The 25,877-nt window shown below is 44.5% G+C and overlaps 1 protein-coding gene across 11 annotated transcripts in view; it reads left to right on the forward strand.

The window, feature by feature from the left end:
• SGMS1 (sphingomyelin synthase 1) overlaps positions 1-25,877 on the forward strand; it is a 100,046-nt gene that overhangs the window by 38,623 nt on the left and 35,546 nt on the right. For 4 of the 11 annotated variants that reach the window (XR_012674210.1, XR_012674212.1, XR_012674211.1 and 1 more), the window contains exon 1: positions 24,065-24,481. The exons of 1 other annotated variant lie outside the window; for it this stretch is intronic. The gene's annotated coding sequence lies outside the window, so the exon portion shown is untranslated. Of the gene's footprint in view, positions 1-1,773; positions 1,838-13,510; positions 13,657-24,064; positions 24,482-25,877 lie in introns of those variants that run through there. 6 more of the 11 variants (XR_012674213.1, XM_075154066.1, XR_012674214.1 and 3 more) reach the window with 4 other exon arrangements.

Raw genomic sequence — 25,877 nt, forward strand, 5'->3', positions numbered from 1 at the left:
TAAACTTTGACTCTTCAGAATGGAGAAGAAATGATTGTGAGCGGAGGAGGTGAGAAGAGGAATGTTATGCAAAGCATGAGCAGAGGATGACTGTACTGAGGCCCTCCCCATTCAAAAAAATAGTGTCAGAACAAGGAAGCAACAAGCTTAAAACAAGCGAAAGTTTTTCTTTCAGTAATGTTTTTCTTTTGGTGGTGCACAGTTATGCCGCAGGTATTCCCTGCTGCAGGATGTTGCTGAAAGGTTAGAGGTTCAAAGGAGGCTGGATAAAACCTAGCCATGGCTATTAAAGACAGTATCTCCTGGCTCAGGGAATGGTTATTAAAGCAATGTTTTGAAGAAGGTAACACCATCTGTGTTAAACTTGTTGCAGAAATGTGAAACTTCATTTTGTAAGTAGGTAATAAATAATGCTTAACTGTTTTCAAATGTCATGTCATATAGATGTGTGCTAACGCAGGGGCTACAAGTTAGAGTAGCAGATTAAATGTGGGATTTCTTGGCTTCTGTATTATTTCATATTTTTGGTAGCTAATGGGAAACAGGCGCATTGTAGCAAATGATTCAGGTGATTAAAAAGTTTAAGAGCAGATTATAGCAGCAGTTGTCTTGGATAATTTGCTGTGTTACTTTACCAAAGTTTTGCAGTCTGGAGCTAATAGGAGAGTGCTAATAGCTGGGTAGGTTGGAGTGGCAGCTTGCCAGCTGGTGCCTGGGGTAACGATCAGGTTACTGTGATGCATTGGAGACAGGCGGGCTTCAGTATTTCCCCGCAAGCTCGATTTTCAGCGTGACGTAATGTTTGGGTAGAGCTGAAACTCTGGGATTGCACCATGGAAGTCACCGGGGCGGCTTGAAGGGTGAAGGTTTCTTACACTGTACGTCGCTTTTTACTACAGAGAGGTGGTTTGCTTGGCTGGCGTATGAAAGGACCAAACTTCCCTGGAGATTTTGGTGCTTGGCAGCATGTGGGTGTTAGGAGGCTTTGGGAGGTGGAGGAGGATGGAGGTGGAATAATGTCCTTTGAATCAGAGCTGTTTTGACATGCTAGAAAGAAATTGCCAGCTGTAAAAGTGGGAGGGGAAAAAAAAAATCAAACATTGAACCACTCTATGATTTTGTGTAGAGAAGAAAGACTCGGAGCAGGAGATGTTTAAAAATTTATACTGGACTGAGCAGGTTGAAAATCAAAGTATAGGTAAGCGTGTGGTGGGGTCAGCTCACATGCTGCGCACACACACGGCAGCTCTGCAGCTGAACAGCGATACCTTGAAAATTAAAAGAGAGTCTTGGCTCAGTGGGCACCATCCCAAGGCGTGGATTTGGTGACCTGCGTGATAACTTTGAGAGTAAATTCAAAGTGATTTATTCCTCTTCTGATCTCTCTTGAACTCTGACTGCTCGTGTCTATTGCTGTGAAGTGGCTGCTTCTGAATTTCTGAACAAGGTGGAAACTACTCACCTGCTTTGCTGCCTCTGAAAGGCAAGTGATAGTTCTTACTGAAGACAGCGAGGGCAGTATTTCTGAACGTGCTTGGACTAAATTTACTGTAAGGAACTGAAAAAGTGTAGATGATGACTGTTGGAAGGGAAAGCATATATTTATTGCACAGTGACAACAGATTTATAGGCAGATAGTTTGGTCTATAGATAAATATTGTTTGCCTGTGTTTCTGTAGCCATAAGCAGTTAGCAAGTTGGATTTAAAAGCCTAAACTTTTCTATAATCTAGAGACCTTCTTACATATTTTTTTTTCTATCCCATCTGCTGAGTTCTTCACTCGCGGCTGAGATGTCACGTGGCGCCAAGAGAAGTGACGCATCTTGGTATCCCATGGTAACTCTCCCTTTCCTTCGTTTTTAGCTGGTTTGCTTTGCTTCCAGATAGAATAACCTGAAGGTGGGATTAGATTTGCTTTGCTCGCAAATAGGTGAAGGTTAGGATGTAATGTTTTCACTCTCTAAAACTATTTGCACATAGTAACCCAAACTGTCCTTTAAAAAACCCCAAAAAACAAAACAGCAAAACACACACAAACAACCCCCACTCCAAAATAAAACCAACACCCCACCAAACCCAGAAAACTAGAAGCTCCCCACCCTAACTTCGCAACATGCAGGAAGCATCGGTTGGAGCTTTTACTCTTTCTTTGCCATTCAGAATATTGACGCTTGTCTGAGAAGTTTTTGCAAACCACAAGTAGATATCCTGCAAGCATCTGTTGGGCTCAGAGGTAAAATTCTCACCAAAGCTAAATTTGCAATTCAGGTCTTACAGTTCACACAGGCTTTGCTGCAGGAAACTTGTTAGGTGATGCTTTCTTTTTTTTCTTCCTTTCTTTTTTTTTTTCCTCCATCAGTTGGTTTTTAACCTTTGATTGTTACATGCAGTCACTGGCTGCATCTTAATTAGAAATATCTGACATATCTCCCTCGAAGAGCTTTTGGCAGAGCATATCTTTGCATTCAGATACGCTGATATTATTTAGAAACCCGATTATTATTATTATATGTGTCACTTAAGCCCATTTTCTCTTCTATGCCTAAATATATACTGCTAACTTTATTGTGTTAAAGCAGTAGTGGTATGATTTGGTCAACCTGAAGCTCAAGGCTGCAAATACAGTAGCTCCTCACCTAATTTAACCAGTGGGTATAGTCTTTGTGGTTGTACATGAGAGACCTTGAACCTCTTCTTGCACGCTATTTCCGAACTCTTCTGGGCCCTTTTCCTAAGTGCCTTCAAGCACAGCTAGTTCAAATCCTGCTAAAGCAATGTAAGTCTGGCTAAACTTTTCCCTGCCGATTTGATTTTTGCTTTAGGGGAGGGAACAGCTTTCAGAAACCCGATTTCTTCTGGGGGGGGGGCGGGGAGGAAGGGTGGTTTTGCTGGCATGTAGTTCACATGTGGTGAAGTTTTGCAGCGTGGTGGGATTTGCATTTGGTGTTGCCACAGTTACGAGTAAGCTTACAGCATTTCAGTTCCCTTAACAGAGCGGAAGTTTTCAGAGTTACGGTACCAGTGCACAGAGATGACTCATTTTGGTGTGTCCAACTGATTTTTGAATCGGTTTTTGAATGAGAGAGGATGCCACCGTGGTGTTTCTCTGCGGGGAGGCGTAGAGATGCAGTCTTGAGCAATTTTTGACTTCCTGGATTTGGGGCAATCGATCTGCATGATGTTTGCTCTTAACGGGCTGCTAAGCTATCCTCTGATATACAACATCCATACAGGCACCTGGATATTGGGAACTATTGCAAGACTTCTCTGGTATGCATGGGCTCTGTCGGCTCTGTAGCTGTGCCAAAGCAGGGTATGTCTCTCTGATTGCTCCAAACAGGTATTTAGGAGAAAGCACTGTTCTTATTGTAATGGGATTGCATTGCCTTCTGTTCAGTTTGTAGTTACGTGCAGTGCTAACGTGAGCTGTGTGTTTGCATCAGGAGTGCTGCATGGTTAAATCCAAACAATAGGCTGCTTGTGGCAACTGAAAGTGGTGGGGAAAAAAAAATCCCTCTTCTGTAATTGCAAGAAAAAAGCAAGCCTCTTTACAGCAGGAGTCGGCAAGAGTTTATTAAGTCATACTTGATGTTTTCCCCTGCATTTTCTGCATAGATTATGATGATTTAGGCATAAATTGCTTAGGCAGAAAAAGCACTTGGCTTGTCTTTTAGTTACTGATTGCAGTAGCTTTGACTTAGTGGTATAAAGAAGTACTGTACCTTTCTGAGGATGACTGTGTGCGAGAACTATTTTATTTTGAGAGTGCATTTGTGCATGTCTGTGAGCATATCTCCGGAGCAAACTCCTGCATTTACGAAAGACTTCTAACAAAAAAGGTAAAAATAAGGATTTGTTCAGTAGCACCTGCTGGTGGTAGATTTTTAGCCCGCTCAGTACCAAAAAATAGTCTATATGCTTTTTGGTGTGTTTTTTGTTCTCTCGTTTGGATAATAGTGTTGACCTTGCAAATGCTAGTTGGAAGCAGAGGGAGCTCAGGAGCCCTTCCCAAACAGGCCAGGCTTTCACGGCGGTAGGGGAGAAGGAATCGTGCTAAAGACAAAGATCTGAGCTTGCAGTGTGCTGAAGAAATAGAGAGCGGTGTAATACAAGTATGATGTGGAAAGCTGCTGTAATGTAAATAATATGAACTGTATGCAGCTGGTGACTGGGTTGGAAATAAAAACAAGCGTCAAAAGAAAGATCAGGAGTTCAAAATCCACAATTAAATATTATTAAAACAAATAATAACAAGTTTGCCTTTAAGGTCAGAAAATCGTACCTATGTTCAGAGGCAGGCGGGTTAACATCCTTTTGAAGATGGGAGTGTTTGTGTGGACATGGGTTCGATGTCAGAGGACAGCTACTCTGTAACCAGATGTTTGCCATTTTAATAATTTTAAGTAAGTGTGGAATATTTAATAGGTAGATGAGATAATTGGATTCTACTTTCATCTAGATAAGATTGAAAACTATCGGCTACCTTGCAAGTCAAGCTGCTTCTTTTTCCGACAAAAGCCTAACTCGTCTGTGCCTTTCACCTCCAGTATTTCCTGCTGCTCAGGCTTATCAGCCTGCGATTGATTTTACAGGCTACACTACTGACTCTTGAAATGATTATCTTGAAATGGTTAACAATAAGCTATTTCCTCTAGATTATCTTATGCAAATTACTAATACGCCACTGCTAAAAAGCGTTACACCTGTTGTACGGAAACGAGATGTTCACCTGAGAAAACCAGAGGTTGCAGTGTTAGTTAGAAAAGTTGGAGCTGGAGAGAGGAGGACTTGTGATATGTGGCAAATTCAATTAATATAGGGATCTTAAATGTAAGTGAGGAACTGAATCTGAGATGTTGTGAGCAGGTGGCACTTTTTTTCCCTAACAAATAGCTGTAACTTGTCATGTAGGTAACTTCTAACTGGCGTTGCATCTAACAACCTACACTCATTTAAAGATTTTATTATTGCACTTCATTGGTACTGTTGAGGTTTTGAATTACTAGGTGAGAAAGTGGTTTTGTATTGATGATGTACTTAAGTTTTTGCTGTGTTGTGAAGGTCTTTGTCTGCCATAGCTTTTTATTTTTGGACCTATGGGTTTATAGGTTTATGTTTTTTAAAAAAAAAAAAACAAGGGAGCGGGAGAACCCTCAAAACAAATAAACCTGTGTCCTCAGTAACCAAACTACAGCTCTGACACAGAGGGAAGACAAGGTCTTACGCCAGCACAGATAGGAAATGAGGTCTCTAGGTGCTGTGCTCAGCCTGTGCTAACATCCTCTCTCCGGGGACAATTGCCATGGTCTCTTCCGTTGTTTAGGAAATACTGTGTCAGAGGGAAACCCCCAGATCAGAGGGGTCAGCTCTGTCAGCCCCAGCATTAGCATCTTGTGAGATGGTTTCCTATGGTAGAGCCACTGTGGGTGCTGGGAGCAGCCGTGAAATTGGGAATAGCGCGTGGTGCCTTTGGGTTTTGAGATGTCCAAGTCACAGGTATCTTATCGGCTGGTCCTGTAGATCTGCCTCTGAGTATGTCTGTGTTGTCTCTGTAGTTGAGTCTAGCTAGAAAATGGCTATGTAGAGATCCCATAAAGATCTGTAGGCTCCCATACTTCTTATACTGTCGCTGTGCACTGTTCGAGGCCTTGAAGGTAGCCAGGGAAGAGATGGTGTAGGACGCCTGGATCAGAAAGGCAGAGGGCTGCCGGTCACCTTTTGGAGTAATGAGATGAGGAGAGGACTTCTTTGGACCCAGACAGGCAGGGATGATTTCCCCAGGGAACAGTCTCCTTTCTGAGCTGTAAATTAAGGGGAAAGGCAAGCCCTTGCATGGGCATCATCTGCCTTTGCTTTGCCTTCGTGCGCACCCTGCAGACTTGCAATAGGGGAATTTAGCTTTTATTTTACACGGAAATGCCTGTTCACCTAGCAGGTAGAACAAAACAAGTAGCAGCTAGTATAACAGGCATCATATCTGGCTCAAACTGAAGAGTCTGTTGACTTCAGAAAGTATAGAAAGACGCATCATTCAGCTTATGGGACTCCATCAGTCTGTGCTTGTAGGGATGGAGAGGGAAGCTAAATTAAGGACGTGTTTCTTGGACTGATGATAATTTGGAAGAAGGGAAGACTGTAGGCTATAGTACAGCCAAGAGTGTGGAGTTGTGAGACCCAGGGATACTGCTTATCACTGCTTTTTTTGGACATGGTTGGCCAAGGAATCAAGATAGGTGCTGGCGTGTTCAGAATTACTGGGGAAAGCCTTTTGGCAACAGCGTGGTGCTATCTGCAAGTGAAGCGTATCCTTGCAGGCAGCTGCTTGCCCCAGGCACAGGCCAATTTTGTTGTTGGTTTGTGGTTTTGGTTTGGTGTTTTGGTTTGTGTTTTTTTTTTTCCCCCCCTGTTGGCCTCATAACTGTCCAAAACACAGCCCTGAGGTTTCTGGGTTGCACCTAGGGAATTACCTTTATGGGAAGGAAAATAAAGAGGAACACATCTGCTGTCCAGTAGGTCTGCGTCTGTGCTTCTACCTGGAGATCTTGGACTAGTTCTAGTCCATGGTATGACCTCACGTACCACCGTGATGAGCATCTGCAGGTAATACCAGCTGCACAAAGTCTGTCCTGAAGCTGCTGCCATGAACATTGGCCAGCCTGGTCTGCACAGGGTAGGGCTTGAGCAGTTACCTCTGTTAAGGTTTTTATGGTCTGTTCTGCTGGTAGAAGTGGAAGGAGTGGGCCTGGGCAGGAAAATTATTGTTGAACCATGATAGTGTATCTGGTTTTCATGCATGAAGATGCAATTAAGGCTTGAGGAGAAGTTCTTTGAACACTTCTGGAGAGTGTGGATGGATGAAACAGCTCTGCAGGGACTGACGGAGCCTGTATGAACCTAGAGAAAAGCTTATACAGAGTGTATTGGCATGGGGTAGTCCTCTGTATTCCTAGAGTCCCACACCCTTCAACATGGAAAGGCAAAGAAATAGGGGTTTCTGCTCCCCACTATGGATTATAATACTGGTGAAGTATTTGTATTGGAAACTGTGATTTCCCATGGGAATCCATGTCTCCTTCCTTTCTAAGAGGCTTGCTTTCTTGCACAGTCTGGTCCGACTCTGTAATTTGTGTAATTTAATGCTTCCAGTAGAAGAAGTTAAAGAGTGATTTTAAAATAAATAAATGAAATCCTTGAATCTCAGAATGACTTTTGAAATAGCACAGGCAGGAGAGAATCCCTGTGTGGATTATTTGGTCTCTTGGGTCTTTTGGTCTTTTTTTTACTGGCCCTAAAAATGTCCAGAGGTTAAAATTAGAATGGCAACCACTAATAAACATTTACCCATGAATTTTCTGCATTCAGCCTTCATTTAGCACTGAAAGCCCTGGAAAGCCATGGTCCATTTTTGGATGCTGGAGACAAACTGAGTAAGCACAGCTCCTCAGCATGGCGCTGGGGAGCGCAGCAGATCTTTTTAGGTTTTTGCTCTTTTTTACCATTTTATCTTAGAGATGCATGATGGCTGTGGAAACTTGAATCTTCCTTTCCTTAGTGATGTAGCAAATACAGTCTTCTGCTGTATTAACAAATAGTCGCGCTCTTAACAGCAAGAGCAGCTAAGCAGTGCAGTGACAGAGGCTTATGGCGAACATCTTGATATTGCAAGCAATTAATAAATAACGTAGGTCTTTTCTGCTGAAATCTTCTCGAGTTTATAACATCATTGATCACAGAAAGTCCTGTAGCCTTTCTTACCCAGGAGAAAAAGCTACTGTGTCCGTCTTAGTCATGCTGTCCTGTTGCACATTGTATTTAAGGAAGTAACACAGTTATTTTTGTCACTAGATGAACGATCCAAAACTATAGTCAAGTTCCTGTTGGGTGAGTCTATAATGAAAAGGTTGGCTGTGCTATGTTGTTTTTACGTTATTCATTGTTCATGCACTCAGTGTTGGTATAAGGATGTTGCCTGGGCATGAGTTTATGCTTTTCTGATTTGGGACTCAGCAAATACGTGGCGGGGGGACAGGTTGTAGCTGCTTCAGCTGGAGCCTGGATATCACACATATCTGCTTCTTTGGGGCAGGATGGAGTCCTGGCTCCCTCTTGACTGCTATACTGTTTCCATATATACTCCTCTCCATATGTGTGTGTCTGCGCCTATGTTTTTGGTGTTGTTTTTTTTTCTCTAATACCCATGATGCCACTGAAACTTCAGCAAAATGTTTGTTATTCTGCTAGCAGCAGCAGCATAGGCTGCTTTCATGGATGGATCTAACAAACTGGTGATGTGCTGGACATCCCAGTATCCCGGTTTGTTTTGCAGAGCAGCTGCTGTGTCTGAATGCCAGATGCAGTCTGCTGGCATCTCAGGGCTTGAATGTGACTCTCGTAGAGGAGCAGCTCTATTACTGTGGAAGGCAACTGGCTTTGCAAGCAGGTTAGCATGTACAAACCTTTCTGGTTGGACCCAAGTGTCTGCTTTAATCAGTAAATAGCCCTGAAACCTGCACGGTACTCCTTAGAAATAATCTGAGCTACTCTTTACCGAAATAGAGTGCCAAGAGTATCAAAAAGATGAAACACAAATGTAGAGGCTTGCTGTTACCAGCCTTCGGGCAAGAAAATATGCTTCTGTTCATGAAAGCAGCTCATGGCAGTATTACATATAAATAGCAGTCCCTTTCTGAGGCTTCTCCCCGTTGCCCGCAGCCTAAATTGGATGGCTTCCTAGTGGTGGTGGCCGCTAGTGGTGAGATTAAGCAGCAGATTAATTGACTGGGAGTAACCAGGAGTGGTTTGATTATGGAGGACAACCTGTCTTCACTCTTTCGCGGGGGAAGTTTAGGGGTGCTGCCACTCCAACTCCTTTCATGAGAACCAAAACCCCCGATTTAACGAAATACCTGTGCCGATGCACATTATAAAGGCAGAGTTGCTAATGCTTTTATGGCAGTGAGGAGATGAGTTAGGCTGCAATAAGCAGCCTCTCTTTTCCCTTGCAAGTCCAGAGAGGATTCTATAGTTATTTCTGTGTTTAGTTGGTTCTGCTTTATCAGTTTTAATTCAGAATGAAAAGGTAGCTTATGCCGCCCAAGAGAAAAGTACCGTATAAATGGGGTTTCTTATGTGCTAAGAGTGCTGCAAGTGTAAAGAAACTGACTCCTTAGCCTCACTAGGGTGAGTTGCTTTGATGTTTTGAGATGCTGGTCTAATTTTCATGTTCACAGCTGTGGGATTTTTAAAGACAGAACTTCAGGTGAGCTGAGAATCTAAGCCCTCGTTAAGACCAGGAGATCACTGCAGTGAATTTATATTGTTTCAGGGCTGTCTCTTTGTGCATCTGTTGCGTTATACTAAAATCTAGCTTGGCAGCTACAAATGGAATAGTCCCTAAAAACCTTCTCTAGCTCCAGTATGAAATATGGTATTGCTTAGAGCTTCAGAGCTAGTTGACCCCCAGAAGTCCTTTGCAGTTTAGGGCTCTCTGTGGTCTCAGCACTGGGCTTGATGGCACAAAGCTAACGTTGAAAAATACCCATGGCAAGAAGCCGGAATTGTGGATGGCCTTTAAATTCCTGTGAACAAACACGTGCAGCAAGTCAGTTTAAAAATTGTAGTGTTGTCTTTTTTTTGCTGGGGGAAGAGACCGCAAGTGCTCTGGCCACAAATGTGACAGCTGTCATGGTAGATCTTAGCTGTGCTCTCCTTCTCCCTGCTCAGCCCCCAGCGTGCTCGCTCTATTTGCAAAGAGAGGAGAAGGAGGAGGAGGTGTGCTAAACTGAGAACCAGTCAAGACAAATGCGCTAACGGTTGGATAGAAACATGTTTTATCTTGAGCTTTTCTACAAAAACCTGAATTCCCTGTGGAGACTTCCCTGTTCCTGAACTTCTTTTTAGAGTGAAATCTTAGTAGATAGGATCAGCTTTATACTTCTCTCCATTACTGATGACCCCCACTGGCCTCTTTTTGTCAGACCACCTTCAGCTGTGGGAACAGAGAATGTTGGAGATTTAAAGAAATTACAAGTTTAATTTATCTCTTGGCCTTAAAATCAAAATCTTTAGGACTTCTGTTCTCTTACAACAGCAAGAAGCAGATATTTGCCAAGTCAATGAAGATTTTAGCTAGTAAACCTAGAGGCCATGTCTGACTCTCCTTGCTTTGTTATAAAAGAGGAGAATCACGCTCTGGTTTTTAGAGGTGATACAGAGCATTTGTTGAGCTGAGGGTTTTTTTAAAGCATTCATCAAAAAGGTGAGTTAAAAAAAAAAGGGGGGGGGGAAGGGGGGTAAAACTTGAGGGAGATGGAGACTGTAAGAGAGATTTAAAGAACCTGATGATACCAGGCAGTCTGATGAAACGCCTCCTGACTGGTCTGTTAATGTTCCCAGTCTCTGACCCCTGTGTCACATTGAGAAAGCAGTGTTTGAGCCAAACCGTAACAAGGGCGAGCTAGCAAGTACTGGAAACTGAATGTCAACCTCGAGTGAGATACGGCATGTTTTAGTTGTCTCCTGCTGAGCTGGTGTGTTATCTGTCAACACAGTGACATTGTGGGTTTCTGCCCTGGGTGGCACCGTAGACAGAACTGAGATGCTTCTTCTGAATACGTGTGTTTATCATAAATGATATCTTGGGTGCGCAAATGAACTGGCAAAATGATCACAGAATCACAGGCTGGTTGAGGTTGGCGGGGACCTGTGGAGGTCATCTTGTCCAACCTGCCCTTGTCAAGCAGGGTCACCTAGAGCTGGTTGCCCAGGACCATGTCCAGTCGGGTTTTGAGTATCTTCAAGGATGGAGGCTCCAAAACCGCTCTGGGCAACCTGGTTCAGCGTTCAACCACCCTCACAGTAAAACATTATGGTCCAATGTGTTTCGGTTTGTGCCATCTTGTCCTGTCACTGGGCACCACTGAGAAGAGCCTGGCTCCTTCCTCTTTGCACCCTCCCTTCAGGGATTTGTATACATTGATTAAAATCCCCCCGAGCCTTCTCTTCTCCCAGTTGAGTAGTCCCATCTCTCTCAGCCTTTCCTCATAGGAGAGGTGCTCCAGTACCTCAGTCACCTTAGTGGCCCTTTGCCAGACTGTCTCCAGTATGTCCATGTCTCTCTTGCACTGAGGAGCCCAGAACTGGACCCAGCACTCCAGGTGTGGTCTCACCAGTGCTAAGCAGAGGGGAAGGATCACCTCCCTTCACCTGCTGGCAAAACTCCTCCTAATGCAGCCCAGGATGCCGGTGGCTGCCTTTGCTGGGAGGGTGCATTGCTGGCTCATGGTAGCTTGCTGTCATCCAGAACCACAGGTCCTTCTTCGCAAAGCTGCTTTCCAGTCTGTCAGCCCCCAGCCTGTACTGGATCTTGGGGTCATTCTTCCTCAGGTGAAGGACTTTGCTTTTCCTTTATTTGAACACCATGAGGTTCCTGTTTGCCCTTTGCTCCAGCCTGTTGAAGTTCATCCAAGTGGCAACGCGACGGTCTGGTGTATTGGTCACTCCTAGTTTTGTATCATCACCGAACTTGCTGAGGGTTCACCCTGCACATCATCCAGGTCATTAATGAAGAGGTTAAATAATATTGGCTCTCATATCAACCCATGGGTAGACCACTGGAGTCTGGCCTCAGCTGGACTTTGTGCCACTGATCACAACCCTCTGAGCCTGGCCGTTCAGCCAGTTTTCAGTCCACCTCCCTGCCCACTTGTGTACTCCATACTTTGCCAGCTTGTCTGAGGGTGTTACAAGAGACGGTGTTGAAAGTCTTACTAAAGTCAAGACAGACAACATCCTCTGCACTCCCCTCATCCACCAAGCCAGTTGTTTCATCATAGGAGGCGGTCAGGCTGGTGAAGCGTGATCTTTCCCCATCATAAATCCACGCTCACTACTCCTGATCACCTTCTCGTCCTTCATGTGACTGGAAATGGTTTCCAGAATTAGCTGCTCTTTCCCAGGGATGAAGTGAGGCTGACTGGCCTGTAGTTCCCCAGACCCATTTCCTTGCCCTTCTTGAAGACAAGGGTGACATTTGCTTTCCTCCAGTCATCAGGAACCTCTCCCAGTTGCCATGACTATTCAAAGATAATCGAGTGTGGCCTCGCAATGACATCAGCCAGCTCCCTCAGCACTCATGGGTCCATCCCATCCAGTCCCATGGAGGGGCGTATGTCCAGTCTGTTTACTGTTTCCTAACCTGATCCTCTTCCAACTTCCCCTGTAGTCTCAGGGGCCTGCGATTCCTCAAGGTTGGTCTTACAGTTGCCCTTCACATCCCTCGCCAGATTCAACTCCAGATGGGCTTTGGCTATCTTAACCCCATCCCTGCGTGCTCAGAAGACAATGTTCCTGGATTCCTCCTGGGTCGCCTGCCCTTGCTGCTGCACTTCCTTTGCAAGGGCTGGAGCTCCTTGCTCCTCTGTGTAGGCCTCCTGCCACCTCAGCTTGATTACCTGTTTGTTGGAATGGACCATTCTTCAGCTTGGAGGAGGTGACCCTTTAATATCAACCAGCTCTTCTGGACCCCTGTTCTCTCCAAGGCTGTATCCCACAGGATTCTTCAAGCACGTCCCTGAAGATGCTGAAGTTTACGTTCCTGAAGTCCAGGGCTGTGATACAGCTTTTTTCCCAGCTCCCTCCTCTCAGGGTCCTGAACTCCACCATCTCATGGTCACTGCAGCCAAGGCTGCCTCGACCCTTGCATCCCTGACCAGTTCTTTCTTGTTTGTAAGTATGAGGTCCAGCAGAGCACCTCTCCTTGTTGGCTCCTTGATCACCTGTATTAAGAAAATGTCATTGTCATCAGTGCACTCCAGTAACCTCCTCGATTGCTTCTGCCGTGCTGTGTTGTCCCTCCAGCAGATATCAAGGTGGTGAAAGTCCCCCATGAGCACCCGTCCTGTCCTTCCTGAAGAGCCTGTGTGCATCCAAATGCTCCTCCAGTTGTGTGATTTGTCCCACCATGCCTCTGCGATCACAGAGACTGTAGCCCTGCAAGTGCAGGCAGACCTCCTGCCCGTTCCCCGTGCTGCGTGCAGTGGTGTTCGGGCACTACAGAGAGACACCCCAGGGTGCTGAGTTCCCAGAAATGGTGTGAGAGCTTTCCCCACGAGGCCCCGCAGCCGCTTCCATATCTGCATACGTGCCTTCAGGTGTGTGACTGAAGGTGGCTTTCCTGAACTTCAGTTGGACACGCAAAAATGTGCGTGAACTGCCAGGATGGCAGTCTTTCCCGAGCACAAACAGCACGTCTTCTGGCAAAAGCCGGGAATATGTGAGAAACTCCCTATTATTGGATGAGTGCAATATTTATCTTGGATCATTCAACCTGGCTTTAGTGTCTGAGTCAACGTTGTGCACGTAGCTTTAGAAAAATAAAGACACTATTTCTGTCCCATATTCTCCCCTACTTGCATCTTTCCTAATGTAACTGAATATCTACAGAAGGGCTGTATTTCTTTCTCCTTCTCCTCTGGTGTGTGACTATATACATACCCTGTGCCGTTGCAGGAGTGTTTGCTTTGGAAGAAATCTCTCTGAGCCAGACAGAAACCAAAGGTGCAAGATAAAGCCTTCCTTTCTTCTCCTCCTAGCAGAAGGGTGGCCTGAAGAGTGATAGAAGATTATCACTTGAGAAGGATAGGAAGCCTGTGAAGGTAAATGACCTTTTTTTGTTTAACTAATCCAGTAAAAACACCCCCAGAAATGGTGAGCTTTTAATTATGGGCTTGTATTGGGTGGCGGAGGCAGTATTTTAGAAAGGACCCGTTCATGAAAGCTTTTAGGCTTGAGGACAATGCTTCTTTGATAATCCAGCAAGACTTTCTCAGCTGCTTGCATGCACAGCATCAGTGCTCAGGGATTGCTTGTCCCCCCTCCCACCCATTTGAGAGGTGCTGCAGCAAATTTAAAATTGCAGCGGTTTGCATAGGTGATACAGAGAGGCTTTTTCTTCTCTTCCCCCCAAATATTGTTATGGCACTATGGAAGTGATTTCATTGTAGTAACACTGGATTACAACTCTTCTTTGGCTTTCTAAACAATTCAAAGCTCTGGCTTCTCAAAAACTTTCACAAGACTATTCCATTTTTATTGTGCTCAGTCTAAATCTAAAATAATAAATTTGAATGAAAACGCTAAAAAGGTGTGGACTGAATAGTCTATATTGTGCTGGTAGGATATTTTGCAAAATAAGACCGTTTACTTTTGGTTTAAGTATGGGTTTTCTGAGGTCTGAAGCTGCATTTGCTACTTTTTGCTACTTGTGAGCTGTAGAAGACACAGAAAGTAACACTTCAAGGCTTGGGGTTCTGTAAACGCACAGTGTGAAGCTGAGCATGTTTGGGCACTGTATTTTTGCAGAAACGCCAAGCAAATCCAACAGTACTGCATAAATGAACAGGGCAAGTCCACCTCTTTAGAAAGCTCAAGTATTTACCTTTACTCTTTTGTACTCCCTATTAGATATTTTAAACTCCTCACAGAATTGCATTTTTGTGAACGGTAATTGCAGGGGTGAAACCTCTGACAGTGATTATTGCGAAATACAACGTTTAACAGTCAGCGGAAGGTCTGCGGGAATATTCTTCTGGATTAGTCCTCTTTGGTGTGGGTGGGGAAGAAACTAATCTTTTCTTACTCTAGGAAATCGCGCAGCGTGGTAACGGCCAAGTAAAGTCATCCTTCAGGAGTAGTTAAGAATGATCTTTAAAAAGAAATGGGCCGTTCCTTTGACTCAAGTTTCCGAGAGCACGGGAAGGATGGTGGTGTCCACAGTTTGATACACACATCTACCCCCCCCCCAGCTCACGCAGAAACAGCTCCAGTTATTTCTGGCTTTGGGTAATCCACCAGGAATAACTGAGTGCGGGCGTATCAAGCAGGATTCCCCTCATCTATTCTGTGATCCTACGGGGACTTGCAGGATCAATACTGAGTTCAGAATGGCGTGATGGTCTCCTGCGTGGGTTTTGAAGAGATGCACGTAGTCTTTCTGTTGTGACTGGTGTCAAGAACAGAAATGCAAGTGTGAACAGGGTAAATGCCAGCCAAAATATATTTAATGAATTCCAGGGGAAAGGTATTTGGCCATGGCTTGATTTAGCAATTGCTGCTCTGTATATGCTACAGTGTAGCATATTTACAGCATAAATATACTCTTAGGGTTTTTTAGTATTGAGAGACCTGGTAGTTTTTCTCGTAAGGCTATATCTAAGCTGTGGACATATCCTTGGTCATGAAAACTAACCATATCAATAGGAAGTGAGTTGAAATGAAATCTGCTACTTACTTGCAAATCAAATCTATGCACGTTCATCCTTCTAAAGTACATGACTCCCTAAGAAATTTGGAAATTGATACACATCGAGCCTCATCCGATGTGGATGGATGCTGCACTTTAGCAGAACTCAAAATGTGCCGGAAAATAAAGGCTTCAGCTTCTGGCTGGGGTGCACAATGCCTTTTGTGGTCAAAGCTGCTGAGACTTGGCTTCGGTGGGGGCAGGATGAAGTTCCTTCAGGTCCCTGTTCAAGTTAGTGCTCAGCATTGTAGTCAAAGACTCAAATTCAGGTGCTTGTGAGAAAGTGTACATGTAAGAAATATCATGAACAGGGATTTCAGTAAATGGTGAATTTTTGGGGGGAATATGTGTGCTAGGAAACAGAGTTTTAATGGTCCTGGTGGAAGGACCAGGCTGTTATTTTTAATGCTTACGCAGAACTGATGCTTATACTTCCTATAGGAATAAATTGGACTAGAGGAAATGACTGCCCAGACTGTAAGTGTGTGCACCAAAGGGAAAATCCATAAAAGGGTCCCATCTTTAAACAAGCAAATTGAAGTAAAAGGTAGTGCTGGTGTTTTGTACAGAATCTCTAATATTTTCTGTGTTTGTACCTTGCCGTATTTTGCATCCTGTGATCATATCTTCTGCTTCTGCGCACAAGTGATGCTTCCGGCAGGAAGCGTTATACACGTGCCTTGTGGGACAGCCAAGCCTCCTGGGCCCGGAGCAGCGAGCAAAGCCTGCGCTAAGCAGCGAGCACTTCGGTCTTCATCCTTTCTTGTTTCTCATAGGCATCACAGAGGTCAAGGTTATAAAAACAAGGTCTAACAGGCCAGCACCTGAAAACAGGGACTGTGAACGTTTTTCCAGCGCTTGAAAATAGGGACTGTGAACATTTTTATCGCACTTTGATCATTGGTAGAGAGATAAGTACAGTTAGATTTTGAGTTATACCAAAACCAGCCTGTGCCTGTGGTGGCATTGCTGTACGTTCCCCTTTTTTTGGGAGGAGCATAAGGGGGCATATAAACGCACTTCCCCAATAAGCCCTTCGAGCCTTTGGTGACTAATGGCTCAGACTTCCTGAGTATCATTTCTTCTTCTTTACTGCTCTGAATTCATCTGGTCATCCTTTGAACCCAGGTAAACTCGTGGCACTCGCCATGTGCTGCGGGTGGAAGTCGCGAGAAGAGGATGTGTGTTGTGATGTTGGGATCGCACGGCTCACCCATGTGGAAAGCCGCGATAACACCAGCTGCACTGACACAGGATATTGGGAATACAACACCCTGTGGTCCTCACAAATAGCTCCTTACCGCTTCTGTTGTGTTGTTCCCTTTGCCCTTGGGATGGAGGAAGATATTTGAAGCTCTAATTTGCAGTATTAATCCACATCATGCTTATTAATGAGTAAGGTATTGGATAGGTGGGTATGTCTGAGTCAGTGCCGTTTAACCTATGAACATGTACTTTCAGTTACATAGGAAAAAAAGGGAGCCGGAGGCAGTGATTAATCAGTAACTGGCTTGTGTTTCATCTTCAGAATCTTTGAGTGGGGTATACGTCATTCGGGGTCTGCTACCTGGGTACGAGGGAGAAGGTGCTCATTGCACGAACAGCAGGTGTAGGTCATGTGTTTGGGGTAATTAACCATCCTGCTGCAGTGCCACAAAAATACATTGCAAATTAAGGAGTTGGATTTCTCTCTGGTTTGTATTCTGTGTGACTCTTACGGCGTGCAAACAAATACTCAGGATGTGGAGACTGGGTTAGTTTATCTTTAACAGGAAGAAGCCCCCTCCACACCCAGGAGCCCTGTTGTTGACCTCTAGAACGAAACATGATTACGTATTAACTCTTGCTTTGTTTTTTGGGTTTTTTTGGCTGCGTTTTTTGGTTTGGTTTTTTTTTTTAAAGATGCTAATTTTGCTTTTACTGGAAAGTGTTGGCTCCTTTTAGGTCTTTCAGGTTAATATGAAACTCCTTTGAAGAGCAAGAGATAGCATCAGCAGCGCATAAAGTTGGTATTTGCAGAAGGGTGCAGTGCAGCTGCTGAAAAATAGAGGAAATAAAGGAAATCGGAGGAAATAGCCAAGTCTCTCATGTCTCTGCCCCGCCTTGGCGTAGAGATCGCATTAGTACAATTTCAAACCTCGCTGTTTTAACATAGGGATTGCTGGGCAGGCCTAGAAGCAGGCGGTACCGTGTGTTAATGAAATGTGCATTCGGTATAAACTCCTTTTTTTTCTGAAAGGAGAAGCATTTGTCTTGCAGTGCTCTGCATAAGCCCATGTATGGACGTTTTGGCTCCGTTTATGCATAATAAATTAGTGACTTGCTGTATCCAGCCATACATACTTAAAACAAGCAAGGGTATTTTCCTGAAAGGTTCTTGATTGCTCCTTGGATGATGGCAGCAGCTGGCATCCATCATTACATGCCATGTTTCTGGTAAAGCCAGCTTGATCTGTCAAAAGCTTTAAAGAAGCCAGAGCACCTGATATGTGCCAAACTACTGGTATACAAAACCAGCAGCCTTGTAGCAAGATGTGGGGCAAATAAAAAAGGAATTAACTCTTTGATGGAAAAATCAATGGTGCTACCAGTCTGTGTCCCATTACAGTATTTGGTGAGGAAACAATCTGCTGCCTGCCTGTAAACAGAGGCCTTTGGGTTGAAATTTTGGGTTTGGAAGAAATACAACCAAATTGACGTTCTTAGGCGGTGACTTCTTTAGCCAGAGGATTTTGACACACCTGGATAATGAGACTTCTCGGAGGAAAAAATAAGTGGATAAGAGAATAGGAGTGGCACTTCTGGAGCTGGGAGCGCTATAGCTGGATGCGGGGTGCGGTCACGTGTGAATAACGCCCTGCCATGTGAAAAATCTCCTTCTGGTTGAGACAGTGAGTTTGAAAAGGGTGTCTTTTTTCTATTCTTCTCTTTTATGGAAAGCTTCACTCTTCTAGGTTAAAACGTGACCGTAGTGGTATTAAACACTTGCTTTGAACTGGGTATCGGATTGCACATCTCCTGTATGAAAGTGAACTGCAGTAACACAGTGTGCCACCTTGTTTTTCTCTACTCTCGCCTCTGGAGAGGTGCTGGGCGTTAGACTGCGCCGAGCAAGCTCAGCCTCTAATGACAGAGCTGCCACTGAGAAAATCCGGGTGTTTCTCTGATGATCTAAAGGGCAACCATGGCGTTTAACCAGGAACAGCAGAAGGATATACACACCCTGCAGCCCAGGGAAGCGCACACGTGACAAGCAAAAGGACCGATTTTATCCATTTACAAAGATGACGCCAGTTCGACAAGAACTCCGGAGCTGCTTGCATGGGACAACACGAGTGGCGTGGAGGCTCGCTTCATCGGCAGCAAAGGTCCCGTGTCCTGGCAGACCTCCAGGATGTGTGGAGATCCCACGGGTGTTTCTGCCGTCCTTTTTACAGCTTTCAGTAACAGTGAACACGCTGTGTGTGTGTGATCCCTCAGAGCTGTTGCAACGTGGCGGAGTCCCATGACTGTGCGTGGGGTCAGGTGCAGAAGGAGGGTGAACTGGGAGCTGCCCAGGAACAGGTCAGCCAGCCAAAGCATCAGGAGGTTGCAAAACCAATGCGAGGTCAAAGTATAAACACGTGTTCAAATACAACGCCACAATATATTTCTCAATTCGCTTCTGAAGGAGGAGCAGGGGATGTTTTCAGCTGAGTTTCCAGAATACAGTGGTTTGCTTGCATCGTCTTTGCAAGCGATTTAAAATACACCTTCGTTCTTGCACACGTGCTCAAGCAAGTCATGCTGAAATTAGCTCCTTTGTTGGAGGAAAGATTTTTGTTCAGGTAACTCGGTTCAACTTAAAAGCAGGTTGAGCTTTTTATAGGAAAAGAAGGAGAAGTGTGGTTTCCTCCGGACATTACTCCATGAGTCACACATTATGTGACACAGCATTCCTCTCTGGAAACTTAATTGCTGGAGCTGATGAGTACATCAGTACTCCAGAACCACCCTTTGTGTTTGATACACCTAAACACTTAACCTGGCATTTCTGGAAGTGATTTTAATAAATACTTCATAGATTTTAAAGTCAACCTTTTAATGTTTCTAGCATATATCGGAACCCCATGAAGGTAAATTTAATGAACTCAAAAGCAACTGTCCGTTCTTAACAGCCTTGCATGTAAGAAGTTGTAATGGCTGTTAGTGCTGTAATACAGATGTAATAATAATAAATATTATTATTATTATATTATATATGTAATAATAAAGTTTCAGGTTATTTCTCAATAGGAAAGATGATGGATGGGGGGGTGTCCACTGTGCTACTGTGCTTTTGGGTTTGGGGTTGGTTTGTTTGTTTGTTTTTTAGCTACTGGCCTGTTCAAAATCGTGTTATATCAAACAGGCATAGACACGTTTGCTGGTTGAAAACCCTCAAAAGACAGGGTGGAGCAGTGACAGCCAGAACAAGTTTGGTTTAGCAATGAGCATTTTTGCATCTTTATTAAAAAGTGCTTCATTTCTGGATCATAAAGCAGATGTGCTGAAAGGGCTCTGCCACAGCTGTTCAAAACTTAGCAATGTTCTTGAATTTGTGTTTTCTTTACAAAGAATTTCAGCTTAAGAAAAGTTGAAAAAACCCAGCGTGGGGCTGGAAGAAATAATAAGCTTGATAAAAATAATAAGCAACAGGATTTGTTGCATTCACAGTGTCTCTGGAGAGATCTGCGTTACGGATTGCACAGTGAGTTTGCTATAAACTAGGTCACTTGTTTTGGGGGGTGAAAGTGCTGAAAGAGTAATAAGCAACGATTTTAGAGTGATATGGGTTGTTCAGCAAATTGTGATACTAAACGCTAAGTAGAGGGTTTGATGCTTATAGCAAACAGTGATTCAGTGCAATAGCTAATGCTTCCTTTGAAATGAGCAGGTAGTCATATTGTCGTTAAGACCAAATAGCTTCGCTCTGAAGAGAATGGGCTGTATATTTCGAATAATTTTAAAAAAACTTGTCCTCGAGCTGTTGTTGAATGCAGTGTTTTAAAGCAAACGGAGGTCAGAGTAGGTTTTTAACGCTCCTGTAGCACATTTTTTTTCTGATATATCAGTGCCTGGAGTCAGGTTACTTGAAGGAGGAAAAGACAAAAAGACAAAAAAAAATTACTTAAAAGGTTTTTGGGATACGTGTGGTAGATGTGTGGATTTACGTTGCTCGTGAAGCAATATGAACATACCCTCTCTGGTAGGTGTTGGTCCTAGAAATCAGTAATCAGTTTTTGAACTCATACCCGCTTTTGCGCTGGCAGTGGTCCTGCTGCGTCCTGTAAAAATGCTTCCTGAAAAGGCAAGTGTGTACGTAGTTCCTTCGTTAAAGCCTTGCATTGGAAGGAGAGCCGCTTACTAACTTAAGGAGAGAGAAATGCATCGCTTCAAAAATTGTTGCCTATTTTATGACGTCTCCAGAAATGGGAGAAGGTGAAGCTACTCTGTGTGTATCAGTTGCTTTTAAACTTTATTTTTATTTATTTCTTCTTTTCTCTGACTCAGGCTTCCTTTCTCTTTTTACAGCAAAACATTTTTACATCTTTATGCTTTTTGTTTCTCGGCCATGCCTGCAGCTCAGTTGGAGGTAGTGTCATTTGGTATTTTTCTTCATCTGGGTTGCGGTGCTTGGACCTCGGGGTTGAGTTTTCCTGGTGGTGTGAATGAGTTGATTTTTTTTTTTACTTGCACTAGACTTTACTTCCCACCTTCAGTGCTGGATTTCATCTGGTAATATATAGTTTCTTTATTCATGGGCAAGGGAAAAGGTGACTCAATATAATCTTCCTTACTCTGACTTTTTTTGACGTTTAGGCAGTTTTAAGCTGTCAAGGCAAGGAAGACCTTTTCCCAGCAAGGCTTTTGGAAGGATGCTCTCTTGCCAGTGCACGTGGTGCTTGAATTACCAAGAAACATTAGCGCTGAAGCTCAGTAGTAGCTATTTCTCATGAGTGCCCGGCAGTCAACCTCAAATCTGGTGTTGTGTTACATAGCTCGTGTCCTGATCAGGAAAGAAGCAAACAGGTCAACACTCGGTGGCTGTCTCTCTTCTTCAGGCATTTTTATGGTGATCGTCATCCTCATATTGAAGCACGATGTGGGGAGATGGAGATGAAGCAGGGCAACAGCCAGTTAACCGAGAGCAGTACTCCCAGATGTTTGGTCCTATGGAAAGAAAATGATGTAATGAGTTCAGGCTGTCCTCCGTTTCAGCCCTTAGGCTAAATATGTCCTGGCCGAAGTGTGCAGGAGAAAAAAAAAAACAACCCCTTTGCAAGTACTTTGGAAAAGTTATCAAGTGTGTTTCTTTTTATTTGTTTAGAGCTTTACAGGGTACTAAGTTGTATCTGTCTGGACACATGCAGTATTTAAATGCATAATGATTAAACATGTTGAAAAGGTGTTCCCAAAGCTCTCTTTTAATTACCTGTAATTCTCGTCAAACTATCGTCTCTTCTCCCTTCTGGCCCCACCTCACTCGTGGGAAAACAGGGCTGGCTTTGTTACGAGCCTGGAGGTCACTGAGCCCGTACAGTAGTGGATCACTGGGGGAAGAAGTCGCAAAGATAAGATCTGCTGGAGTAATAAATGAGCATTTTTCTCAAATATGAATGCATTTATTGTCAGAAGTGAGATGTTAAGTTTGCCTCTGACATCACCAGGTGACTTCTGCTGTCCCATGAGGTGTGCGTTGGCCCAAAGTAGACATGAGTGTCATCTGCATAACAAGGAATCCGCGGCCTGTAGTGTGTCTTCTAGTTAATCCTTTGATTCCTCATATATATGCTCAGTGGGAGGAATTTACAGAATTGGTACCAATTGAATTGCATCTAAGAAATCTTTAGGTAATGAGTAATTACCAGGTCTACTGCCAAATCCCTCCTAGAAAGCGGGACGAGGTTGGGCAGATGCATCTGTTGAGTGTTACGGAGCTCAATTACTAAGAGAGTGCTGGAAAAAGGCATATGGAGCTCACTAGTGGCTAATCCACACTTCTCATCTCTCCTCAGATTTAAAATAAAATGGACTGACTTGGACTTGACTCTCCGGCCTGCTGGAGGTACAGCTTAACTGGTAAAATCCTTCCTAAAAGAGCTATGAAAAAGGAAATCTGATGGTTAGTTCACTTGAGCCAGGGTCTGCCAGCTCCCATGTTTAACAAACAGGAAAAGCAGAATAAGCCTATGTGTTTTTTAATTCTTAAATTAGGGAAAAATCTATTTGAGAAGGGGGCAAGCTGGACCATTTAAACTAAGTGCTTTTTTTGTTGATCTTTAAGACAAAAGACTTTTTCAAATTAATTAAAGGCAGGGGAATTGGCTGGGCTCACTGACACAAGATGCTCGCTGTATTCTCCTTGAATTGGTGCTCGCAGCCATACAACTTGATGTTCAGAGTCCATCAAAACCTTCTCCCCACCCCTCTCCTCAGCAGTATTTGAAGGTTAATGGCACTTTTTTGGCTTGTGGAATTTCTGGACGAGCTGATCGTGAACACATTGTTGCGTTTTATACTTGGCTGTCTACACGTGTTGGGAACTAGGATCGCCATGCCCAGGGGCACGTATCTATTGAAAAAACCCACACCAACTACTCCTTAAAAATACTTATTTTCCGTATGACAAGATGAGTATGGAGGGATTTCTGTGTGTGGCTTCTGAAAATACTTTTTCCACCCTGTATTTCTTCGATGGGTCTCTGCAGATTCCTCGGTATTACTGGCACCAGGCTCCCTCTCCTGGGGTGGAGTTCAGAAAACCTGATGCTGCTATTTGTTAATGCTGCTATTTGTCTATCCAACCCCCCCACCCGCCGCTCCCACATTATTTCATCCGTAGGGTGGAAGCAGGCCACTTCATACGCCTCTGACTTCACTCCTGGACAGTATCTCTTTTGCTTACAGCGGCCAATGGACTGCATAGAGTCCTTGCTCTCATGTAAGCTGCTGGAAAACACTCTGCCAGCGCTGCTCATCCCACCAGTCTTTCCAACATGTGGCTTCAGTCTGCTTTGTATTGTGGTTTTGTACTCAATTACATGGACCTCCCCAGCGTACCGCGGCGAGCGGCCAGTAGACGTCCTCCGCTCCCTCTCGTGCTCACCAGGGATGCTTCACTCCTTCCTTTCCCGCTCATCTTTGCCACCCCCCTATATTTGCGTGCAGGAGGTGCTAGCTTCCTCGGTCCTGTGTGTTTCCAGTCCTTGGTGTGTCTTTTGGGACAAAGGCTGGATGCGTGCCCTCGGGGACCGGTGATGCTGCTTACCCAGGGACTCTGCCGCTGGTGGCAGCAGTGGGATGTAGCCAAAAACTTCATTGAAAGGTTGGGGATTTTGTTGTTTCGGTTTGTTTTTAGCGTGGTGAAATACAACTTTTTTGTTGTGGTGTGGTTTGGGTTTTTTTTAGGGTAGGACTTAACATCTGGTATTTATATATCTTGGGAAAATGAGTCCTTCCTCCCAGCACTGACTCTTTCAGCTTCACAGTGTCATCTTGAGCTTTCCAAAGTAATACTAATGCAAGGCTTTGCTTTGGGTTACTTGCACACATTAAGAATCAATAGACCTGAATTTATACAATAATTTTATTTCCCCCTGTTTTAGCTGTTACTTTGAGAGCTGCCGTGAGGCGTTACACCGCTGCTGTAGGAAACTGCAGCCCTCCGGCCGGGCTGGCGCTCCCATCCCTCCTCCTCCTCCTCCTCCGTCTCCTCCTCTCGCCCGCTGCTGACGCACTCGGCGGGGCGAGACAGCGCGGCCAGGGAGGGAGCGGCGGCGGCAGCGGGCGAGCGTTCGCTTCGTCGACTCCGGTGCACCGCTCGCCTCACCTCGTGCTTTTCCTTTCCAGGTGCTTCCCGCACAGGGCTGGCGAGCGGAGGGGAGAGGGGCGCTGGCGAAGCCCGGAGCGACGCTGCCGGCGCCGGGAAGTTGAAAGGCAACTTTTAATTTGAAGGAAGTTCGGCTCGCGAAGGAGACGCCGGCGAGATCCTCAGGTCCGGGAGTTGCTCTGCTGAAGCAGCAGAGGGATCGTAAAACGTTTCAGCTTGCAGAGGCCTTGCTGCTGTCTCCCTCTCCTCTTGCCCTAAGCGTCGCGTCTGGCTGGCAGCTGGGAAGAGGAAAAGTTGGCTGCTGTTATCTGCTGCCTGATTTCCATGAGTGAGTAGCTCTCCAGCTCTGGATGATCCCGTTTTAGTTAAAAGGCGCGTTCGACTGCTGTTGAAGGGCCAGGGGCTGTGTTTTGGAAGCGAGCAGAAGGACTTGGATACAATATGATCTAAAATATGGCTTTTGGGATTTTTTTTTTTTTTTTTTTTTTAAAGGTGACACTCAAGCTTGTGGTTAGTCTCTTATTTGTTGGTTGTGGGGTTTTTTGTTTTGTTTTGTTTTTCCCCAAATAAAAGCCAGCCAGGCTGCCAGCAACTAGGGCAGCAGTTATCTGGCCAGTGAGTACCCCTGTCTTGTCCCCCCGAATTATGTCCAGGGTCCGGCGTGTTTCCGTCAAACGGGTTCATCTCTCGCCGTGGCCGGACATTGAGGCACGGTGGAGTCTCTCTGTGGTTTCTAGGTTTCGAGGTTTTGTTTGCAGCACGCTGGTACGAGGTAATCAGAGTTATGCGGTGTGGCAGCGGCGCTTGCTTGCACAAACTAAAAGTCAGGGTCAAGCTGCTGTCCCTTTTGCCATCCTGGGCACCTCTCCCCACCCCTAACCCCCTCCTTAATTTCTGCCAAATATCCCCAGGACAATTGCATTGAGTGTTTATATGAAACAGTAAGAGCAAGAATGTATTTTAGACTTTATGTGAGTTCTTTTAGCAGCTGTACATAGGAAGAGGCAATGCCACGCGACTGTGCTGCTCTGCCTGTGTCACGGTGTCACCCGCCACCCAAAAATGTGAATGCTTCGGTTGTAGAGGAGGGTGGCCCTGGGTGTATAGAGGAACACAGTGAGTCATGGGGAAACCACAGAAATCCTCTTGGTGAGCTGAACGCGCTTCAGAAAGAGGAATATAACTTTATCTGTAAGCTGCGTCTTGGATACGCAGCTGAGTCTCTCCACGGTATGTGATCCTATTTGTGCGTTTCTGGCATAGCCGCCTTTTCTGCTTGTCGTAAACCTCTTTTGAACTGCATGCTTTAATCTGGAAGCTTTCCGATGGATTTATAGTGATGAGTTGAACAATTTTTTTTTACGCAACTTTTGGGGAAGAAACTAAAAAACCTGTGCCTGCAGTAGCTCATCTCTGTGCGTGTGTATTTTTTTATATATATACTTGAGTATATACATACTTGTGTATATACTTTATATAGATACTTGTGTATACTTGTGTATATATATATATAAACTTGTGTTTATATGTATACTTGTGTATATGTACATATACATATGTATACACACAGAAGAGCTACGCCAGGCATTGGTTTTTAGACTGTGTATATATGTGCATGTATGTGTGTATATAAAAAAAATTTTTTTTTATAAAGCAGGATGGGGTAAGCAAGCTTAGAGGAGCATTAATTTCGTCCTGTCCTCTCAAGTAACACCATGCCTACT

Source organism: Calonectris borealis, chromosome 7, assembly GCF_964195595.1.
Source record: "Calonectris borealis chromosome 7, bCalBor7.hap1.2, whole genome shotgun sequence".
Lineage (NCBI taxonomy): Eukaryota > Metazoa > Chordata > Aves > Procellariiformes > Procellariidae > Calonectris > Calonectris borealis.